The sequence below is a fragment of the Eurosta solidaginis genome, chromosome 1 (genome assembly GCF_040869045.1).
Source record: "Eurosta solidaginis isolate ZX-2024a chromosome 1, ASM4086904v1, whole genome shotgun sequence".
Lineage (NCBI taxonomy): Eukaryota > Metazoa > Arthropoda > Insecta > Diptera > Tephritidae > Eurosta > Eurosta solidaginis.
Genome location: NC_090319.1, coordinates 118,626,564 through 118,649,330, shown reverse-complemented (window position 1 = coordinate 118,649,330; position 22,767 = coordinate 118,626,564). Strand labels below are relative to the sequence as shown.

General features: G+C 37.1%; 1 pseudogene; it reads left to right on the top strand.

Moving 5' to 3' along the window:
* Window positions 1-19,585, top strand: part of LOC137237706 (vacuolar protein sorting-associated protein 41 homolog) — a 148,270-nt pseudogene extending 128,685 nt beyond the window's left edge.
* The last annotated feature ends 3,182 nt before the right edge of the window (window positions 19,586-22,767 follow it).

Here is a 22,767-nt window from a genome sequence, read left to right as displayed (position 1 = left end):
CCGATCTACTTTAGGAATAGGTCATACATTTAGGTAAAATATTTTTACTCTAACCCTCGGTAGACTAGGAGATTTAGTGAATTATGGAAAAGGCCTCTCGTAAGTTAAATAATAAGAAAACTATTTTTTTTTACCTTAACTTATCTACATAGAAAAATTTCGATAGGAAAATAGTTTTGCATAATTTACTAAATAAAATGATAGAACCAATAAAGATAAAGAACTAATTTAAAAAGCATTCCACGTTACTCACAATAAGCACCAAAAAAAAAAAAAAAAACAAAAAACAATAAAGAAATGTTAACTCAATATGTACACATGCAAAAGAAAAAAAACACGATATGTACAAATGTAAGAATGAAAAAAAAAAAATAGAGTCATCATATTATGAAAAAAAAAACCATAATCAGCCTAATATGTACTGTATGTAAAGCACATGTAAACAAATAAAAGCAAAGAACACACAAACAAACAATTCATTACTTATAGCATCAAGTTACCACTATGACATAAATTAAAATCGAATGTGAAAGACAAAAACAAAGAACGTAAAATTTGGTAACACCAAGCAAGTTAACTGGGTCATTAAACGTAAAATTAAACAACACGGTATACTTATATCAATGACATTAGAATGACCGTAAATAATTAAGCGCCAAATTATTTACGTTCACTCTTGAAAAGCCGGTGGTGTAGTGTTGCTTGGAATATACCTCACTTCGAATGCTTTTAATGATACAAATATACATACACACAAACGTTCATATTTTACTGACCTGGATAACCCTTAAGTTCATTTGCATTTGCCAAATCATCCAATATATCGATTAGTCACACCAACCAACTTATGCGCGGATCATATTGACAATATGTAGCTCACTACAATAATAACTATTATTTATTATGAAATCATATACTTTTTAGTATGTAAGCATTAATGTAATTATGTATGTGTAAGTTAAGAACTTTTGTATAAATAGATACGCATTTCTTTATTAAACGCAATAATAATTTTACGCTACACATCGGCGATTCAGCTAATTCGTGTTTTTACATATTTCAGGCCTACTGCTTCTGCAGTTGGCAAAATAACTTTCTCTGATGTCAAAAAAATTTGTATTTAACCTTACGAAAAGCAATTTGTTGCGAATCGCCCCTAATTTAGGGGCACGTGATCGATTTCGCAATAACCAAGGCAAATACCCTTAACACATATCCTGGATTGTGCCAGAATTGTGCAGGCATGGGTAATATGGAGCTGTCCACACCTCATTAATCCACTTTCAGAATCTCTCGCCTTAAATGCCATTGAAAATTTGTGGTCAATTTTGGAATCTGCTACACGGCAAAGACAGATTAGTAAGATTAGCGATTTAAAAACTACTATTGTCGAAGAAAGGTATAAGGTACCACCCGAAGCCACTCAAAAACTAATTGCATCTATGAAAAATCATCTTCAAGATGTTATTTAACAAAAAGGCAGGGCGCAGTGGACGAAATAAGCCAGGCATGCTTAACCAACGAAACGATATCATTTCGTTACGATAATCAACGTTAATAATTTGACGATCTTAACGTTAATAAACGAAACGAAATGACTTCGTTTCGTTTATTAACGTTGATTATCGTAACGAAATGATATCGTTTCGTTGGTTAAGCATGCCTGAAATAAGCTGTGGCCTTAGTTTTTGAGATAATTTAATTTTTATAAAATAATTAGCACAAACGTGTAAACACATGAAAATTAAGTATTTGTTCAAATAGAAGCATATTTTTATTAAAACTGTGCATTTGAATTTTTTTGACACCGTCACAAGAGTCCTTTCTATATAACTCTACAATTTTTTTCTGTAGCTGCACGAAATAAGCTGTGAGCCACTGTATTCGTTTTATTTATTTTTTATCATGGTTCAGGCCTGCTTATTCAATCGTATATTTGTCAATTTAGCAATGTCTGGCTCCGCCTTTAAATGCTGTAATAATTATTTCTTGGTGCTAAAAAATCTTAGAACGTGTGTTAAGTGATCCCATAGCCCTACTTTGAAAAAAGATATACACACATAAAAATAAATCTTTTATTTCATAGTTTTGATATCGGCTGACACTTCGGTCAAAAAGCCGCTTGAATATGCATTGCAATGTGATATCTTGGTGAAAAATCTATAATATTGTTAATCGGTCTTGGTTCAAGTATATATTTTAGTGGCGCAAACAAATGTTGTTGTTTTTGTAGCGATAAGGTTGCTCCCCGAAGGCTTTGGGGAGTGTTATCGATATGATGGTCCTTTGCCGGATACAGATCCGGTACGCTCCGGCAACACAGCCCATTGAGGTGCTAGCCCGACCGTCTCGGGAACGATTTATATGGCCACATTAAACCTTCAGGCCATTCCTCCCTCCCCACCCCCAATTTCCATAAGGAGCTTGGGGTCGCCAGAGCTTCGTCTGTTAGTGAAACAGGATTCTCCGCGGATAGGTGAGGTTGACAATTTGGTTTGGACAAGGTGCATATTACGCTGGCAACCTGAAGGATTGCGCTACCCAGCCCCTTGAATCTAGTATTTTAGTCGCCTCTTACGACAGGAATACCTACCGCGGGTATATTCTGACCGCTGGGGGAGGCGCACACAAATCAATTTTTTTATCACTTTTGCTCTCGCTTCCGTACAAAGAACCAGACTGGAGAAAAAGTGGTCATCAGACCTAAACAAAAAGCACCAGTTTTGTATAAATGGATCGAAGTGGTAACCGTAGCCGCTATGTCAAAAGTACCGTTCTTCGAATTTGCTGAGAACAGTGTTGTCGTTGAGAATTTTCAAAAAGCGGTCAATAGGGATTTTACTTTTATGCTACACTTCCACACAGAAGCGTGCCACAAACTTTGTGTAGCAAGACCGCACCAAAATTAAACATTGAACTGATCCGTTAAAATCAAGCTCTTAGCAATGCACCATTTAATTGAAATTTTTAACAGCTATAAGCTGTAAATCAATTTAAAAGGACTAATAAAAATCCTTCTCTACATTAAAATACCCAAAAAACTATGGTCATATTCACAATCAATGTTATGTAGGTAGGCTTTTTAAAATAATTTGCTATGGACAATATGTCAAAAAAGCTGTGAGCAAATTTGAAATATAGGTAACTATATTTCGACTTTGAATACGCACCTTTAGTTTTAAGTTACGGATTTCTTATAAATTCGAAAGGATATAATTTCTGAATCATATCGTCGCCCGCTAGCCAGAAGCATGAATGTGCAATTTTTCCGATTTCGTTTCAGAGGCCTCTTTGGATTACCCTTTAGATTCTCTAGGTTCTAGAGCATCCTACGTACATAGAAACCCCGACAATTTTCAATGCCATTTTCACGAATGTACAATTCAATCACAAAAAGTTGAGCCAGAAGAATGAATGTGGCATATTGTATGACACATTCATTGATATGGTTAAACAATTTTTACAATTTTTGAAAAAAATAAAAACAGCACATATTCGTATGTTCCATCGCTCGGGTATACGTGCCTGGTATTCTTCAAAAAAATTTCACCGATGAAGAGTTTTTAATAACTTAATATCCTTAAAAAAATAGTTGTTTAAATGAAGGCCAACCGGTTTATTGGAAGCCGTTGTCTCTTCCCGAATCAAAACTAAAATACTTTAAAAAACTTTGTGAAAAACTGGTTATACCAAAATAAAATAATTCTTTTTAGAAAAATCTTGAGGGCAACGCTTTTCCCGAACCCAACATTTCAGAAGATTTTTATTGTGATGAGAATGGGGTTGGTGTCGAAATTCTGTATGTACAAAATTCTAAAAAAAAAATTCTGCTTTTTAAAATTCTCTCAGAATAATGACACGCTCCCATTAGAATGTTTGCAATAATATCTTAAATAAAACACATTAGTGTGTATGAAATTGAATTGAATGTGTAACTTTTTTCATTTGCATACATACTTTCGATAAGTCAAAGCAGCAGATGTTTTCCCAAGTACTGTGATGCTCCGAATCCCAATCCGCCAACGTAATTGGGCTAGCAGGTCTTATCTTGGCCTAACGTTATTCAAAAATAAATCTGTAGTGATTTTTTACGTCTTTTGAGGTTAAGGCCATACCATAATCAGTTGGGCCAATTCTTATAGCTTATTCGGATTCAGCGCATCAAAATGCATAGAAAGCATGTGCAGATTAACCTGCTCGGACTACTTTTAATTTTTTTGAATAGATGTGTTAACAAAAAATATATCAGCTTTTTAAATTTTTAATATGCCAGAAAAATGAATATGCTAAATCTCGGAGAACAGAAGGGATGCGAGCAGAACAATTATCTCAGTTAAAAGAGCATAGTGTGAGTATAATATATAAGTATATTTTTATACTAGAAACTAATTCTTCTAATTTTGAGAGAGCAATAAACTTTGAAACTCGATTTCCCAACATTTTCATTTTGGCACATTCATGCTTCTGGCAAGCGGGCGACGATATTTCTATAGATACTTCTTAAAACAATCAAGTGTATTTTTATACTCAGTTGAGCAGAGATCACAGAGTATATTAACTTTGATTGGATAACGGTTGGTTGTACAGGTATAAGGGAATCGAGATAGATATAGACTTCCATATATCAAAATCATCAGGATCGAAAAAAATATTTGATTGAGCCATGTCCGTCCGTCCGTAGATCCGTCCGTCCGTTCGTTAACACGATAACTTGAGTAAATTTTGATATCGATATCGAAAATTTCGAAAAACCGAAAAGTGCGATAATTCATTACCAAAGACGGATAAAGTGATGAAACTAGGTGAGTTGAACTTATGACGCAGAATAGAAAACTAGTAAAATTTTGGACAATGGGCGTGGCACAGCTCAGTTTTCAAAGAAGGTAATTTAAAAATTTTGCAAGCTGCAATTTGGCAGTGGTTGAAGATATCATGATGAAATTTGGCAGTAATGTTACTCCTATTACTATATATATGCTTAATAAAAATTAGCGAAATAAGAAAACGACCACGCCCACTTTAAAAAAAAATTTTTTTTAAGTAAAATTTTAACAAAAAATTTAATATCTTTACAGTATATATGTAAATTATGTCAACATTCAACTCCAGTAATGACATGGTGCAACAAAATACAAAAATAAAAGAAAATTTCTAAATGGGCGTGGCTCCGCCCTTTTTCATTTAATTTGTCTAGGATACTTTTAATGCCATAAGTCGAACAAAAATTAACCAATCTTTGTTAAATTTTGTAGGGCTTAGATTCTAGGACGATAACTTATTTCTGCGAAAAAGGGCGAAATCGGTTGAAGCCACGCCCAGTTTTTATACACAGTCGACCGTCTGTCCTTCCGCTCGGCCGTTAACACGGCAAAAATCGATATGTCTTTACTAAATTCAGTTCACGTACTTATCTGAACTGACTTTATATTGGTATAATAATTCTATACCAAATACGAAAAAAGGGATGAAACATGGTATTTGGATTAGTTTATTGACGTAAAATATAACTTTAGAAAATAACTTTGTAAAATGGGCGTGACACCTACCATATTAAGTAGAAGGACATGAAAAAGTTATGTAGGGCGAAATCAAAAAGCCTTGGCATCTTGGCCGGAATACTGTTCGTGGTATTGCATATATAAATAAATTAGCGGTACCCGACAGATGATGTTCTGGGTCACCCTGGTCCACATTTTGGTCGATATCTGGAAAACGCCTTCACATATACAACAACCACCACTCCCTTTTAAAACCCTCATTAACACCTTTATGGCGATATCTCGAAAAGACGTCCACCTATAGAACTAAGGCCCACTCCCTTTTAAAATACTCATTAACACCTTTAGTTTGATACCCATATTGTACAAACGCATTCTAGAGTCACCCCTGGTCCACCTTTATGGCGATATCTCGAAAAGAAGTCCACCTTTAGAGCTAAGCACCACGCCCTTTTAAAATATTCATTAACACCTTTAGTTTGATACCCATATTGTACAAACGCATTCTAGAGTCACCCCTGGTCCACCTTTATGGCGATATCTCGAAAAGGCGTCCACCTATAGAACTAAGCACCACGCCCTTTTAAAATACTCATTAACACTTTTCATTTGATACCCATATTGTACAAACGCATTCTAGAGTCACTCCTGGTCCACCTTTATGGCGATATCTCGAAAAGGCGTCCACGTATAGAACTAAGCACCACGCCCTTTTAAAATACTCATTAACACTTTTCATTTGATACCCATATTGTACAAACGCATTCTAGAGTCACCCCTGGTCCACCTTTATGGCGATATCTCGAAAAGGCGTCCACCTATAGAACTAAGCACCACGCCCTTTTAAAATACTCATTAACACTTTTCATTTGATACCCATATTGTACAAACGCATTCTAGAGTCACCCCTGGTCCACCTTTATGGCGATATCTCGAAAAGGCGTCCACCTATAGAACTAAGCACCACGCCCTTTTAAAATACTCATTAACACCTTTAGTTTGATACCCATATTGTACAAACGCATTCTAGAGTCACCCCTGGTCCACCTTTATGGCGATATTTCGAAAAGAAGTCCACCTTTAGAGCTAAGCACCACGCCCTTTTAAAATACTCATTAACACCTTTAGTTTGATACCCATATTGTACAAACGCATTCTAGAGTCACCCCTGGTCCACCTTTATGGCGATATCTCGAAAAGGCGTCCACCTATAGAACTAAGCACCACGCCCTTTTAAGATGCTCATTAACACCTTTCATTTGATACCCATATCGTACAAACAAATTCTATAGTCAGCCCTGGTCCAACTTTATGGCGATATCCCTAAATGGCGTCCACCTATAGAACTATGGCCCACTCCCTCATAAAATACTCTTTAATACTTTTCATTTGATACACATGTCATACAAACACATTCCAGGGTACCCTCGGTTCATTTTCCTACATGGTTATTTTCTAAGGGGTCACCATAGCATTCAACTGAGTATGTAATGTTCTGTTACATCCGAACTTAACCTTCCCTACTTGTTAATTTTGATGTTTTTGACAGGGTAAAATATTGAGTCCAAAATAAATAAATAAATAAATGTAAGGCGCGTTAACCTCCGAAGAGATTTTAGGCCGAGCTTCTCTTCCAATTTGCGTCGTGCTCCTTTTTAATTTTTCCTACAAATTGGCGGGACGGGACCTACTTGTTTTATGCCGACTCCGAACGGCATCTGCGAGGCAGATGAGTTTTCACTGAGAGCTTTTATGGCAGAAATACACTCTCAGTGCTTGCCAAATTCTGCCAAGGGGCGACCCCGCTTAGACAAATTTTCTTCTAATTGAAAAACCTTATTTCTAAAATGTTGATGTTGCTTTCGTTGTGGTAGGCGGAGCACGCTACCATCACACCACGGAGCCCCAAAATAGTTCTAAAAATATTTGAAATAGTTTTCAAAGGAGCAAAATGTTCTAAAAAGGATGAAAAATTCGCAAAGCGACACAAAGGGCAACACTGTATGTATATAGGTACATATGAGCCGTTTATTTTGAAAGTGGCATAAGTCATTTCATGTCGTTTAGGTTCAGTGATAATTTGTTTGTATCTCTCCTCGCCTCCAGTTTGTTAGAGTCCAATATCCAAAAGATGCAATTCTTATTATTATTTTATAATTGTAGAACCATCTATATATGCATTCGTTCAAAAATAACAATGCATTTAAGACCATGATTTGGAAATGACTTATGCCACTTTCAAAATAAACGGCTCATATGTATTTCAACAAATCTCTCTTTGATTGCCCGCAAACGTTCATGCAAAACCCCATATGAAAGATAAATTCTAAAAATTCTTACTGCAAGCTAAAAATTTGCATGAAAATTCGCGGAATTTTCCCGAATTTTCTAAAGAGTCTTAAGTGTATATTTTTATTGTTGGTGTTATATAATAATACATATTTTTATAGAAATATAGAAAATAATGAAGGTCGAAGCAAAACTTAGTAAAAACTGGAAAAATCTGAGTGATTATGACGTTTGTAGATGAGTGTAGATATGTATGTGTATTTCTATGAAAAATTTTAAAGTCACTTTATCTTACTAAAAAAGTAGACTTAAATCGCCCCATCCCAAATCGTGCTGGATCCGCCCCGGGTTTCATGCTCCCCTTGCACCGAAAGAAATATATTGTAGCGCTAATTGCGTTTTATGCCGACTACGAACGACATCTGTAAGGCAGATGGCTTTTCACTGAGAGCTTTTCATGGCAGAAATACACTCGGAGTGCTTTCCAAACACTGCCCCGCTTAGAAAAACGTTCTTCTAATTAAAAAACTTGTTTCTAAAATTTTGCTGTTCTTTTCCAGGGCCGTGAAGCCAGGATCTTCGGTGTGAATGGCGGAGCACGCTACCATCACACACCACGGCGGCCGCCTCGAAACTATTAGGGGGCATATTAATAGTTTTTCTGCCTACGAAAGCCAATATTGTCGGGGTGATTCAAGTGCAAAATATTTAAACTCCGATTTGTAAATAACGAAAATGTACACTCTGTACTGCAAAGATGTTGAAACTCTCGTCAGCTTATCAAAATGTTCAGAAATATTCCACACAATGAACTTAAAATTCAAACAACCGAAACTTGATACTTGTTGTAAATGCGATTACTTTAAATCCCAAATGGACCACATCAATAAAAATACGTCAGAATATAAAATACTGACTGAAAAACAGGCAATGCATCACAAATATGCAGATAGAGCGTATAAGTCTAGGAATTTTGCCAAAGATCTGGTTGGGAAGCACAAAAATGTAAAGACTTTCAAGCCAACCTAATAAAACCGCACTGCGTTTGTTTAGCGCACGCAAACAACCGGCGTTTTTTGCTCTAACCCAAATAAGCATGCGTTGCGACAATGTAAAGCATGTGTGCAAACTTCAAATCTAAATGTCACGCAGAACAAAAATTGGAAATCGAGTTAAGGCTCCATTACTGATACTTAGCATAGACTTGACTTGGCTTGCGAACTGTCACTTACAGTTCTGTTAAATAAACATTGCATGTTACTGATTACTCAAAACTTAACTTGACTTAGAAGTCTGTTGAATTTTGATTTTCTATGTAAGTTCTAAGTGACGTTTACATTTTGAGATGCCATTTGTTTGTTTCCATTTCATTTTGACATTTTGTCATACAAATTGACATTTATTTAAAAATAAATTTCAACGCTGATTATGATGCCAGATTGTATGCGCCAAGTGGAGTATAATCGTGGCTAAGTTGCCAAGTTTACGCCAAGTCAAGTCAAGTCTATGCGAAGTATCAGTAATGGGGGCTTTAGGTTTTCACGCAGCAAATTCAATTTGGGTTGCTCTCATACAAGTTGTATGTGCATGAGACATTTTTGACAGAAAATGACTTGCGTGCGTTTATATTAGGTTGGCTTGTTACACATTTGATTTGCAGCAAGTCTTGCCAACTCCTTACCTGAAAACCTCCGAAACGAATAAAGCGTTTTGCTATATGTGGCATGAAGGAGTTGGCCAGCGAGGTGTTAACGAAATATCTTCATGTATTTTTCAACACTTACGACCCGATTCTGAGCGTTACCGGTAAAATAGTACCCAGAATATTATGTAACCGAATATTGTTACCTGTTCTTTTATCTGCGATTCTGGCCCAAGTGGTAACGCTGCCATCACCGAAAAACTCACCAGTTTCTGTGGAGAAATTTGATGGGTACCCTACAAGACAGGTACTCGTTACCTAATCGATTACTTAATCGCCACCGATAACTTGGTCACCAATTATCGTCTTAATCACTTTTACATTGCTGTCGTGAAAAAAGTAACGCACGCGCTCTCTCAAAATAGTGTACGTGTGACTCGCTTTCTCGCTCTTACCTATTGTGTTTTCGACATTCCTTCTCGCTCGATGTTATTTACATTTTGAAGTTACTTCTTCAGGTATGTTTTCGTTATCGGGTAACTGGCTTGGCGGTTACCCGCACCGGTTACCTTCTGTCAAATCACTTTTTCCATGAATAAAACGCGTCCTTTATGTTCAGATAATATTTAATTATAAATAATTCATATATACAATGTTTTTTTTTACAATTTAAATTATTCCCTTATTACTCTAGTGAACTTATTGACACCCAGGGTCACTCACGCTTCTCATGGCTCCAGTGGGTTAGGGGGCTTAGAGTATACCCTCTGTAGGTATGCCTGTTGTTGTTGTTGTTGTAGCGATAAGGTTGCTCCCCGAAAGCTTTGGGGAGTGTTATCGATGAAATGATCCTTTGCCGGATACAGGTACGCTCCGGTACCACAGCACCATTAAGGTGCTAGTCCGACCATCTCGGGAAGGATTTATGTGGCCACATTAAACCTTCAGGCCATTCCCTTCCTCCCCACCCCCAAGTTCCATGAGGAGCTTGGGGTCGCCAGAGCCTCGTCTGTTAGTGAAACAGGATTCGCCGCGGATAGGTGAGGTTGACAATTGGGTTTGGAGATTTTCAATTTTTTAAACAAAATACGAAATGCGCAACGAAATTTCAAGTGACAAAACAGCTGACTTCGAAAATTCGAAATTCCTATTCCCCAATTATTCTTCTCCCTAGGAGAAAAGAATTGGAGGAATTTTTCCGCGGGAATAAAAAAATCCGCCAGAATATTTAGAATTGGTCTGATTTTTTATAACATTTGTCAGTGATGCCACTCCAAACAAAAATTGATAGATCTGAATATGGGGATTTTTGACATACATTTCGTCGATTATATTTTCAATCATTTAATAAAATGATATTCGTAAAATATTAATTTCTTTAAACTTATTTTACAATAATACGACTAGTTGGGGTCAAATATGAACAAATCTAAGTAAAATTTACATTTTGATTAAATTAATTAGTCAAATATTGTAACGCTTTTAACTCACAGTGAAAACCATATATTCTTTTGAAAATTCAGTAAATCGGTCCTATGATATGATAGTTAACATCATTTAACGGATAGGGCTTATCCTACATGTCTAACGTTCCAGGTGCTGTGATCAAAATGGACTGGTTGCATGGGGACTTCATATTTACAAAACCTGTTTTCAGTGATAACTTTTGAATAGGAAATAATATTTACCCTTCGCCTTCGAACTAATAATATTTACACTAAAACAAGTATTTCTATCCCTTTTCCCATAATTTTTGAAAGCATTTCTACAGTTGTAGGTCAAACTAAAGTTTACCGAAATTTTTGGCACGTTTTTCATTTTATCTGTGATTGTTGCCAGCTAAAATTTTAGATAAATCCCTCGTGAGAGCGCAAAAAATGAGAGAGTTTGGTATCAAGTCATCTTTGCCCAAACTGATTTACATGCCAACCTAATAAAACCGCACTGCGTTTTTTTAGCGCACGCAAACAATCGGCGTTTTTTTGCCCGAACCCAAATAAGCATGCGTTTCGACAATGTAAAGCATGTGTGCAAACGTCAAATCTAAATGTCACGCAGAACAAAAATTGGAAATCGAGTTAGGTTTTCACGCAGTAAATTCAATTTGGGTTGCTCTCATACAAGTTGTATGTGCATGAGACATTTTTGGCAGCTCTATGCAGCGATTTATCTCAAAAACGTTCAAACGCACGTATTGAATTTTTTCATCCAAAATCAATTTTATAATCCACAAAAATTGTTTTGAATATAAACGTTTGAATTGAAATTAGTAAAACAACTGAAATGACGGAAAAATATTTATTTATTTGGCATTTTGTTTTGTGCTTGCTCGTGATTGTTTGCATTTTTTGTTACAAATTTTGTTTGAACAGGTCATGTAGTGTAAATCAGTGTGTTTAAAATCTAGCTGCGCATCAATTTTGCACTTATATTTTGGACTTTATTATTAAAAGGGTGCATGTCAATCCTTGGGCAAAAATTACAATTTGAATGCATCTTATCTTTTAATCAGCACCTTTATTGGCGAAACACCATATTTAACCTATAAGATTTTATAGGCGATGGAATTTTGCGTTTATTTTTAAAGGGCTCATGTCCTTGACTAAATAATAAATACATTGTGCCAAAGAATGTTGAACAACAAGAAGGGTAATCGATTGCTCTCATGCTAACTCTTGCGACTTTAGTTCACCATATCTTTTTATATGAGACAATTCTCTTACCACATGTTTAATTTCTCAGCCACGAACTGATAGTCCCAGATCAGACACCTATCCAAATTGCGAGAGGGCGCAACAAAAGGGAGACATCTGCGGACAATTCTGTACCCACACCCTTGCTCCGTCGCGCTCCCGACCACATTGGTGGAACTATCAGTTCGTGACTAAGAGCACGTTTACATATGATGAATTTCATATAAAAAAAGGCACATTTTGAACCCGACCCCCTCAGATTTTGATAAAATTTTGCAAAGAGGTACACTTTACCTATACAAACACTACCTCATTTTTAGAAATTGTATTTTTGAAAAATTGAGGGCATGGCAGGGTGTCAAAGTTGTGAAAAATGCGTGAAAAATGAAGTTACTAGGTACTTTTGAGCTGTGATAACTACGGAATGGCTCAACCGATATCAAAGATCTTGGTACCATTGGAAAGGTATTCAGATCGGCTTTCGAAAACACACACTGTAAAAAAAAAATTTTAAACTTGGAAAAAACTTCAAAGGCCAAGCGTTTTAAAATAAAATATATTTTCAAATTTTTTCATCCAACTCAAAAAAAAGTAATGAATTAAAAAAAAACACCGTTTTTGTTTTCAAAATGATATAACTTTTTCAAAAATTTACCGTTTGGGATCTTTTTTTTTTTAAAATTTGTTTTTAAATGTACTTGTCGGAAAAAATACAAAAAAAATTTTAAAGATTTTTTTTTTAATTTTTCAGTTTTTCGAGATTTTTCGAATTTCGCCATTTTTTTTTCTTATAAAAAACTTCAGTCAATTCTGCAATCGTCTCCACTAACCCGGAGTGGGTCGATTTTTTTTTATAATTTTTTTATTCATTTGAAAAAAAATTTTCAAAAATAAAAAATTTTTTTTTATCAATTTTATTTATATAACAAAAGAATGTAAGAAAATGATTTTTAAAATGCAGATGCAGAATTGATTGACGTTTTTTATGAGAAAAAAAAAATGGCGAAAATCGAAAAATCTTGAAAAACTGAAAAATTGAAAAAAAAAACTTTAAACATTTTTTTGTATTTTTTCCGAAAAGTACATTTAAAAACAAATTTAAAAAAAAAGAAGATCCCAAACGGTCAATTTTTGAAAAATTTATAGCATTTTGAAAACAAAAACGGTGTTTTTTTTAAAATTCATAACTTTTTTTAAGTTGGATGAAAAAATTTGAAAAAATTCTGAAAAACGTCTTTCGTAAGCTAGAAAAAGAAGAAACACTTTCAGCCAATTCTAAAGGGGTTGGGTTCAAAATTGGTCGAAATGGGATGGAATACCCCATATGTATATAACGTATCCAAAAACTAAAATGGTGTATTTTTCCTTTTTTTTAATTTTAAGTAGATGCATCTCTTTATTTTTGATGTTATGGTACTTTTGGCTGTGATAACTACGGAACGGATCAACCGATATCAAAGATCTTGATACCATTTAATGATTGAAAATATAATCGCCGAAATGTATGTCAAAAATCCCTATATTCAGATCTATTAATTTTTGTTTGGAGTGGCATCATTGACAAATGTTATAAAATATGTGCATTTTGACAGCCCTCTCTCGAAACAAAGACCCTTCAAGACAGGTACTCGTTACCTAATCGATTACTTAATCGTCACCGATCACTTGGTCACCAATTATCGTCTTAATGACTTTTACATTGCTGTCGTGAAAAAAGTAACGCGCTCTCTCAAAATAGTGTACGTGACTCACTTTCTCGCTCTTACCTATTGTGTTTTCGACATTCCTTCTCGCTCGATGTTATTTACATTTTGAAGTTAGTTCATTAAGTATGTTTTCGTTATCGCTAACCAAAACATATGCAACAACAACAACACGGGTAACTGGCTTGGCGGTTACCCGTACCGGCTACCTTCTGTCAAATCACTTTTTCCATGAATGAAAAGCGTCCTTTATGTTCAGATAATATTTAATTATAAATAATTCATATATACAATGTTTTTTTACAATTTAAATTATTCCCTTATTACTCTAGTGAACTTTACATATGTGTATATTGATATGTACAAGCGAATTAAGTACATTAACGTCTATTTATAGTTGTGCCCTTTCTGAAACTTTCGAAGTTCAGTGATGATGCCCAATTTTTCCTGCGCTGGTGGTATTGTTCAACATCAGTTTGCAGAGCCCTATGAGGTTTGTAGGCATAATACCGGAAGCCCCAATTCGTGCTATCAAAGTCGATTTACAGGTGATATTGAGCCTTTGGTCTTGACCCTCTCCCATAGTATGCTTTTTAGCGCCTTATATGTGGTAATAAAAAGGCGGAGGGATAGTTGTCGCAGTTTTCTTATAATTTGAGCAAATTTATGTTCTTCCTTCAGCCACAGCTGGAATATTTGGAATATTGCTATGCGCACATCGTCAAGATCAAATTACCTAGAATGAGAAAGAAACTAATATCAGTAAGGATAAATTAAAGTTTTTAATATATTTAACCCGAAAAGTGTTCTATAAATAGGGCTCCACAATTAGCTCTTTTCTGAGAGGCCAAAGGCACAAGGGACTCAAGGAGATTTCAGATAACTAGAATCAGGGGTACCAGAAGATACTACGCTGTTGCATTCATAGAGAACACAAAATTATAACAAGGGATAATTGATTGATGTTAGGAAGTAAATTAGACGTGCTACAAAAACAAACAAATGCAGATGACTGTTTAATTCATTATCCGAAGTTCTTGTATGGATGTGCAGTACTGCTAAAACTGGAAAAGTACTGCTAAAACTGCTTTCCCCGAGTAACCCGGGAACGAATTGATATGACTACGCCTATCCTTCTTTAGCAGCAGGGTCTAGCACTAGTTCCCTGTTGGACAGGAAAATAAACGTTTGGTTGTCTCCAAGTTGATCATATGCTAATACAGGATATACTCGTTTGCTGCATCCGACCAGTACATCCAATTTTCCCAGATTTTATGGGCTCGACAAGGGTATCCTCCTGAATGTTGCATTTGTTGCACGCTGCTGTCTGGCCGCTCACTCAACAACACCAGGCACGACGGAACTTGCCTTGGGACACCCAAGGTCACTCACGCTTCTCATGGCTCCAGCGGTTAGAGTATACCCGCGGTAGGTATGCCTGTCATAAGAGGCGATTAAAATACCAAATTGATTCAAGGGGTTGTGTAGCCACAACCCTTTCAATGGGTTGCCAGCGCAATATTTAGCTTCTCCCATCCAATTTTCAACCTCGCCTACCCTTGGCGAATCCTGTTTCTTTAACTGCCGAGGCTCTGGCAATCCCATGTTCCTTATGGATCTACATTTCAAGGCGCTTAGTGAGCTGACGTCGCTTAATTAACCGGTTGATTCTAAAGTAAAAAACAAAATATAGGTTAGGTTGAACTGGCCGGTTCATGAGGACCTCAGATAGACTGAATGAGTCCGTCGTGTTACCAGAAGTTTGTTTTAATGACCAAGCTTAAACCCCTATAAACAACCTATGTTATAAAATAACTCCGTCCTCTTGACAAATACTAGAAGATTCCTAGGATTTAAGCCACTTGCTGCTTCTAGACCTGCCAGCTGTATCACACCTAGTAGCTGGAGTCTTAGTCTGGCAAGCGCAAGGCACGAGCACAGAATGTGTTCGATCGTTTCTTCCTCCAACCCGCACTTCCTACATCTGCTATCACTGACCAAGCGTAATTTAGAGGCATGGGACGCCAGAAGGCAGTGTCCAGTCAGAATACCCGTTATGAGTCTACAGTCCTCTCTTTTTAATAATAATGAACATATAAGAATAAGTGTTTATGAATAACATATTTAAAGTGATCTCTTACAATCTGATCGGTGGCTACGTTCCCATGTAGGTAGTGCGGTGTTCCACCTTATATAAACGTAGGTACTGTATGTGCTCAACCGTGCAAATTGACATTAGCAGTAACATTATTTACATAAATATTGCTTGGTGTTTGTGCAGGCATCAATATAGCATACATTGGTCCAGTTCGATGTGCACCAGCCACTGGTACAAACACTTTTGGATGCATAGCTTTAATATAGATTAGATGTCCAGCAGTGCCCCGGTTGTGCCAATATGTAATGGGCTGCTCCGTCTCTTGGTACGGCTGTATAAGTATGGGCGGGTGCAATGTATTACTAGTCTGCTCAAGATCGTATGGTACATAGATGACTCGAAGACGCCAGAGGGCATTGGGCATTGGTCTTCGGACCCAGATCCAAAATATCAGAACCTCTAAAAGCACATCCGTTATAACTTAGTGCGCTAAGCTGAACCTTAAGCGCTAATACTACAATGAAACAATTGCCATACTGAGTCAGACAGTCAGGCCCCACTAAAGGCAATGGCGGCGTTCGAAATAAAGTCAGCACTGGTCTTTGAGTGCGTAGAAAAGCTGAATCAATTAGGAGCAGACAACGTAGTACTGTTGCCCTGAGTCCCAGTCCACACGGGAGTAGAGGGTAATGAGCAGGCGGACCTCCCACAAATTGTCATCCTCCCAGCAGATCCTTGCAGTGGGTCTGCGCCATACTCTCCTCCCCCGGGAAGGTATAGAACCAAATCCGTGTCCTTCGCCTGACCCCGTTCCTGAGAAATGGGTTTGCTGCGTTTGCCGGAAAGAATATTTTTAGGACGGTCGTACTCTACGTGTCGTTTTCTCTAAACGCTGCCAAAATGAAGTCCAAGGGAGATTTGACGGAATACGAAGTGCTTAGCCGCAAATTGCCAACCGAGAAGGAGCCACAAACTCCACTGTACGAAATGCGTATCTTTGCCCCGGATAACATTGTGGCCAAATCGCGTTTTTTGGTACTTCTTGCGTTAATTGAAAAAGTTCAAAAAAAGTTCATTTGCACATTTCAGGTATGGCTGCCGAGCAAGAGCCAACTAATAACAGCGCTACAGAAACCGAAAGTACTGAAGATGAAATCGAGCCCAAGTTTAAATATCATCGTATTGCCAATGATTTGCGTAAAATGCTTAATACAGATGTTGTTACATGTAGTGCGGCGCACCCAAAGTTTTTGATGTTTGGCACATTTCTGGGTCGTATTTATTTATTTGACCATCAAGGTAATACAGTGACTTCACATCTCTCGGGGGATAAACCAAACGAATTTTCACACACTGTCGCTGTCAATAATATAGATGTTGACGCAAAGGCCGAGTACATAGCTACTTGTTCTGATGATGGCAAGGTAAATATAACTGGCATATTCAGCGATGAAAATAATCAAAATTTAAGTTTTGGTAAATCAATAAAAGCCGTCGCTTTGGATCCGGATCCTAAAATAACGGCTGGAAAACGATTTGTTGTAGGTGACGATAAACTAACGCTTTATGAGAAAAATTTCCTTAAAAAACTTAAATCAACTGTTCTATATAGCGCCGAAGGCTACGTTCTATCAGTATGTTGGAATGGATCCTTTATAGCATGGGCCAGTTATCTAGGCGTACGTGTTTATGATTTAAATGAAAAATGTTCAATTGGCCTCATGAAATGGGAAGAACCAACTAACGCACGCTTGGAGAATTTTCGTTGTAATTTTCGCTGGTCAAATGCAACTACGTTGCTTATAGGTTGGGTCGATACAATACGCATCTGTGTTATACGTAGACGAAATTCAGTTGAAGTTGCTTCCAGAGAATTGCCCGGTTATATAGTAGACCCAATATCAACTTTTCAAACAAACTTCTATATTTCTGGATTGGCGCCACTTACATCTAACCAATTGGTGGTATTGGGTTGCCCGAAAGAAAAGGATGCAGAGCGTAAGTCATTGAGACCAGTGCTTTACGTTATGGAACATAAACTGAATTCTTGTGAGGAGATTTGTACTGACAATCTTTCATTGCGTGGTTATCAGGAATATACGGTTAATGATTATAGTTTGGGTTGTATCATTGATGAAAATCGGTACTTCATTGTTGCACCAAAGGATATAGTTGTTGCTAGCCTATATGAAACAGAGGACAGAGTTAAATGGTTGATCGACCATCGTAAATTTGAAGAGGCAATGGAAGTTATATCAACACATGGCGGTAGCACATCATTGCTGTCTGTGGCCAAATTGTACATAAATCATCTACTCGCACAGAAGCAGTACGACGAAGCTGCGGAATTATGTCTGCGCGTATTGGGCAATAAAAATCACTTTGGGAGGAGGAAGTTTTCAAATTTGTTAGGTGCCAACAATTACATTCAGTTAGCGCTTATCCACCTACCGCCGATGATTGTAAGCTTGATCCACAGGTGTACGAGATGGTACTATATGAGTATTTAAAATACGATGCCAAAGGATTTTTGAATCTTATCAAGGAATGGCCATCACATTTATACAATTGCACTGCGGTCATTAATGCAATTCATGACAATTTTCGTAAGCAAAATGCAAATGAATTACTGGAAGCTTTGGCAATACTTTATTTACATCAGCGCGACTATGAAAGTGCATTAAGAATGTACATAAAGTTACAAAATGCCGACGTATTTGAAATGATACGACGTTATGATCTTTATGATGCAATACATAAAATGATTATACCACTCATACAGTTAGATCGGGAGCGTGATTTTAAGATTTTATTTGAAAAAAATAAAATTTCACCAGAAATTGTTGTACAACAATTGGAACAAAATCAAGAGTATTTATGTATATTGGTATTTGGATGAATTGGATAAATTTGATAAAAGTGGCAAATACCATTGGAAATTAGTGAATTTATATGCAAAATACGAACGTGAAAAACTATTACCATTTTTAAAAGAATCAAATCACTATCCAATGCAAGAAGCATTAGACGTATGTAAGCGGGAATTATTCTATCCTGAAATGGTGTATTTGTTGGGTCAAATGGGTAATACGATAGAAGCATTAAATATTATTATAGAGAAGATAAAAAATATTGAAATGGCTATTGAGTTTTGTAAAGAGCATAACGACTCGGACTTATGGAATATATTGATTGATGAGTCTGTTAAAGATCCGGGAATTGTATTGAAACTGCTGGATGGCATAGTTGACTATGTGGATCCAGTCGCAGTTGTTGAAAAAATCAAGCTTGGTCAAAGTATACCAGGCTTACGAAATGCTGTAGTAAAGCTTTTGTGGGATTATCGTTTGCAGGTGAAAATTCGTAAAAGCATGCAAAAAGTACAATTTGAATTCTATTATAAGCAACATGAAAAAGTAGTAAATACACAAAATCGTGCCCGTTATGCTTCGGCCTCCGAGTATTGTTTGAAATGTCATCGATCGATTATTAGTACGAACGAAAATATGGCACCGCTTAAAGATATTATTATTTTCCTATGCGGACATGCATATCATCATAATTGTGCACCTGGCGCCTTGGATACTGATCACTGCGAATTTTGCAATCCCAGCGATTTTGATAAAAATCAAGGTGACGACTTTTTACTACTGCTGAATTAGATAAAAAAAGACCATCGGTGAAATTGTATCGCCGAAACAGGTGTATGAGACTTCTCCAACCAAAATAAAGAACTTCGGCATTTGGTTGCGTTATGATTCGCGTTCTGGTGCGCACATCATGTACCGCGAGTATCGTGATTTGAAAGTTGGTGGTGCAGTTAAACAATGTTATCGTGATATGGGTGCTCGTCATCGTGCGCGAGCTCATTCAATTCAAATAATCAAGGTTGAGTCAATCCCAGCCAGGTCTGTCCTACATTTGCCGGTGGATATCACACAAAGGAAGCGTAGGTGTGTATAAAATTACATCTTGGAGGTACTGAAGGCTTATTAATATAATTATATTCTTTTTTTTTCTGAGGGAAGATTGTGTAATCAACATGGCTAACTCATACAACTCTTTCGCTATTGCCCGACGATGGCAACGTACCAACGTCAGAAGCTGCAGCGCTGCATTATGATATACAAGGAGCGGTCGAAGGGGGACGCTATTATTTGGATATCGATCAGGTGAGTAGTAGTAAATTAAGATTCGAAATCTCTCGCGGTAATGAGCCATAATGTTGCTCAGATACGCCATCATCTCGTTGCAAGGATCCTGAGCCAGATTAATTTGTTGATTTTTTGCCTTTTACATGCTCTCTACGCATAACTTTTTCCCAAAAATTAGAAAAGAACCATGAATTTAAATAAAATGGCCCAAGTCGGGCATGCTTCAAATTGACCTCAAGTTGTTAAGTTACCCGAGATGGGTGCAGCTTTTCTTCTTTTCAAAAATTCTTTATCCCGATTTGCTGAAAGAATAAACGAAGTCCGCGATGCCAAATTCTTTAGTAGGCTCCAGGGGTTTAGCTACTCTCTTGAAATAAATTCACAAAGCATACTTAAGTTGAAGATAGATGTACGTATGAGTAGGGTTTGAAAATGCATTTTATTAAAAAAAAAAAACTATAAAATAGCGTCTGAAATGTTGATTTTGATGCCCAATACTTCAACACCCAAGTCTCCCGGTTCTAGTATGTTCCAAATAGTTTGCCAAATTTCTTTGGTTGGAATGCAATGCGCAAAGGATAGTGTGCATAAATCTGAGTTAATACCCTTTTGTGTTAGTCACTTTATTTTAGTTTAATGTTCCGCTTTTAATTGTCTTATGTGGAAAATATTAGGATATTCAAACTGAGATTTAAGTTATTCGGACCGGTTCTCCGGAATCGAAAGTATTTAGCCCATTAAGCACAGATCCTTACATTATTTTCCCCACAAATAAGTTTTATTAAATTATTCATTTTATTTGGAAGATTTATTACAACGTTTTGCGGGAATATTTGTTTATTTAGTATAATAAATCTCAATTTGAAAACTCCTATCAAAAAATTGTCCCACCCAAGCAAAGCAATTCCGGTCGAAAGCAAGGTGACGTGTTCTCAATTTCGATCGATCGATTCTTTAGCGTTTTTTTTTTTTTTTTTTTATGCACAATTGCAATTGTCTTGTTGCCTCTGCATTTCCGAAAACCATTGGTGCTGGCATTTTGTTCAAATTTTTGCACAATTTTAATTTAACTAAAACCAAAATAAATAAAAACAGCTGTTTCGCTTTATTATCGACTCGATATGAAAAACGATACGAAATCAGCTTCGAATCGATTTGTTTAAATCGGAACTGAGAACACCAAAAAGAAATCGACTCGGAATCAACCCCGCCTGACCTTTCAAAGCGAGTCGGAATCCAGAACAGGCCGGATTGCAATTCAGAACACCACCTTGTGTTTCTTACAGCCAACCCAGTCAAAAAATGTCTCATGTACATACAAGTTACATGAGAGCAACCCAAGTTGAATTTGCTGCGTGAAAAACTAACTCGATTTCCAATTTTTGTTCTGCGTAACATTTAGATTCGACGTTTGCACACATGCGTTACATTGTCGCAACGCATGCTTATTTGGGTTAGGGCAAAGAACGCCGTGCGGTTTTATTGGGCCGGCTCGTTAAACATTTATTTGCACTTTTACACCTTTACGACGTGTATCTTAATTTTATATTCGAAAATACTTTTAAGTTTGAATGTGTGGTTGCTAATTCAATTGTATTCTGGGGCAGATAGTGAGTCTGCGTTAGGGTATGTTGGCCTTGTTCAGGGGAATGAGAGCAGGGTTATCTGGAATAAAGGGATATGGACTATTAAAGTTCATTTTCCTTGTCGTTGGGCGGAAGTAGTACCAATTTCGCGATTGGTCTCGTAATTTGTCCCTTCATTGTATGAACGTCAACAACACGTACACGGTTATCGGAACCTGGGTGTGTGTTGACGACTCTCCCCATTTTCCACTCGTTCGGTTGTAGGTTATCCTCCTTGATGACGACTAGGTCCCCGGGTTTTAAGTTGGATTGTGGATGTTTCCATTTATACCGTTTCTGGATCTCGGTGAGATATCCCGTTTTCCATCTTTTGCAAAAGGTTTGATGAAGGGCTTTCATCTTTTGCCATCGGTTTACAATGGAGGCAGGGTTTTCACTACAGTCGAGTTCAGGTGGAGCTAGATGTCCACCTACGAGAAAATGGCCTGGAGTAAGCGGCTCCAGGTCGGAAGGGTCGTTGGATGAGGGACTTAGAGGTCTCGAGTTGAGGCAGGCCTCAATTCGACATAAGAGGGTTGTAAACTCTTCGAAAGTATATTTATGATCCAACGCGATATTTCTAAAGTGGGTCTTAAAACTTTTTACCCCCGCTTCCCACAAACCTCCCATGTGAGGGGCGCTTGGCGGTATAAAATGCCATTCTAAAATGTGATGGCTATATTTATTCACTGTTCCGTCCCTTGCTTCACGCAGAAATGCTTTGACCTCGGATCGTAAAGATCGAGAAGCTCCGACAAAGTTAGTACCATTGTCGGAGTAAACGTTTTTTGGACAGCCTCGTCTGGATACAAATCTGGCGAAGGCAGCTAGGAAGGACCCGGTACTAAGGTCGTTTGTCGCTTCGAGATGGATGGCTTTCGTCGAAAAGCAGACAAACAGGCAAACATATCCTTTTGAAATTCGACATCCCCTCCCTCGGTAGGATTTTATATCGAATGGTCCCGCGAAATCTACCCCAGTGTTTGTGAAGGCCCTAGTAAAGGTGGTGCGCTCTTTCGGAAGGATCCCCATAAGTTGCGTTTGTGTCCGCTTCCTGTAAATAGT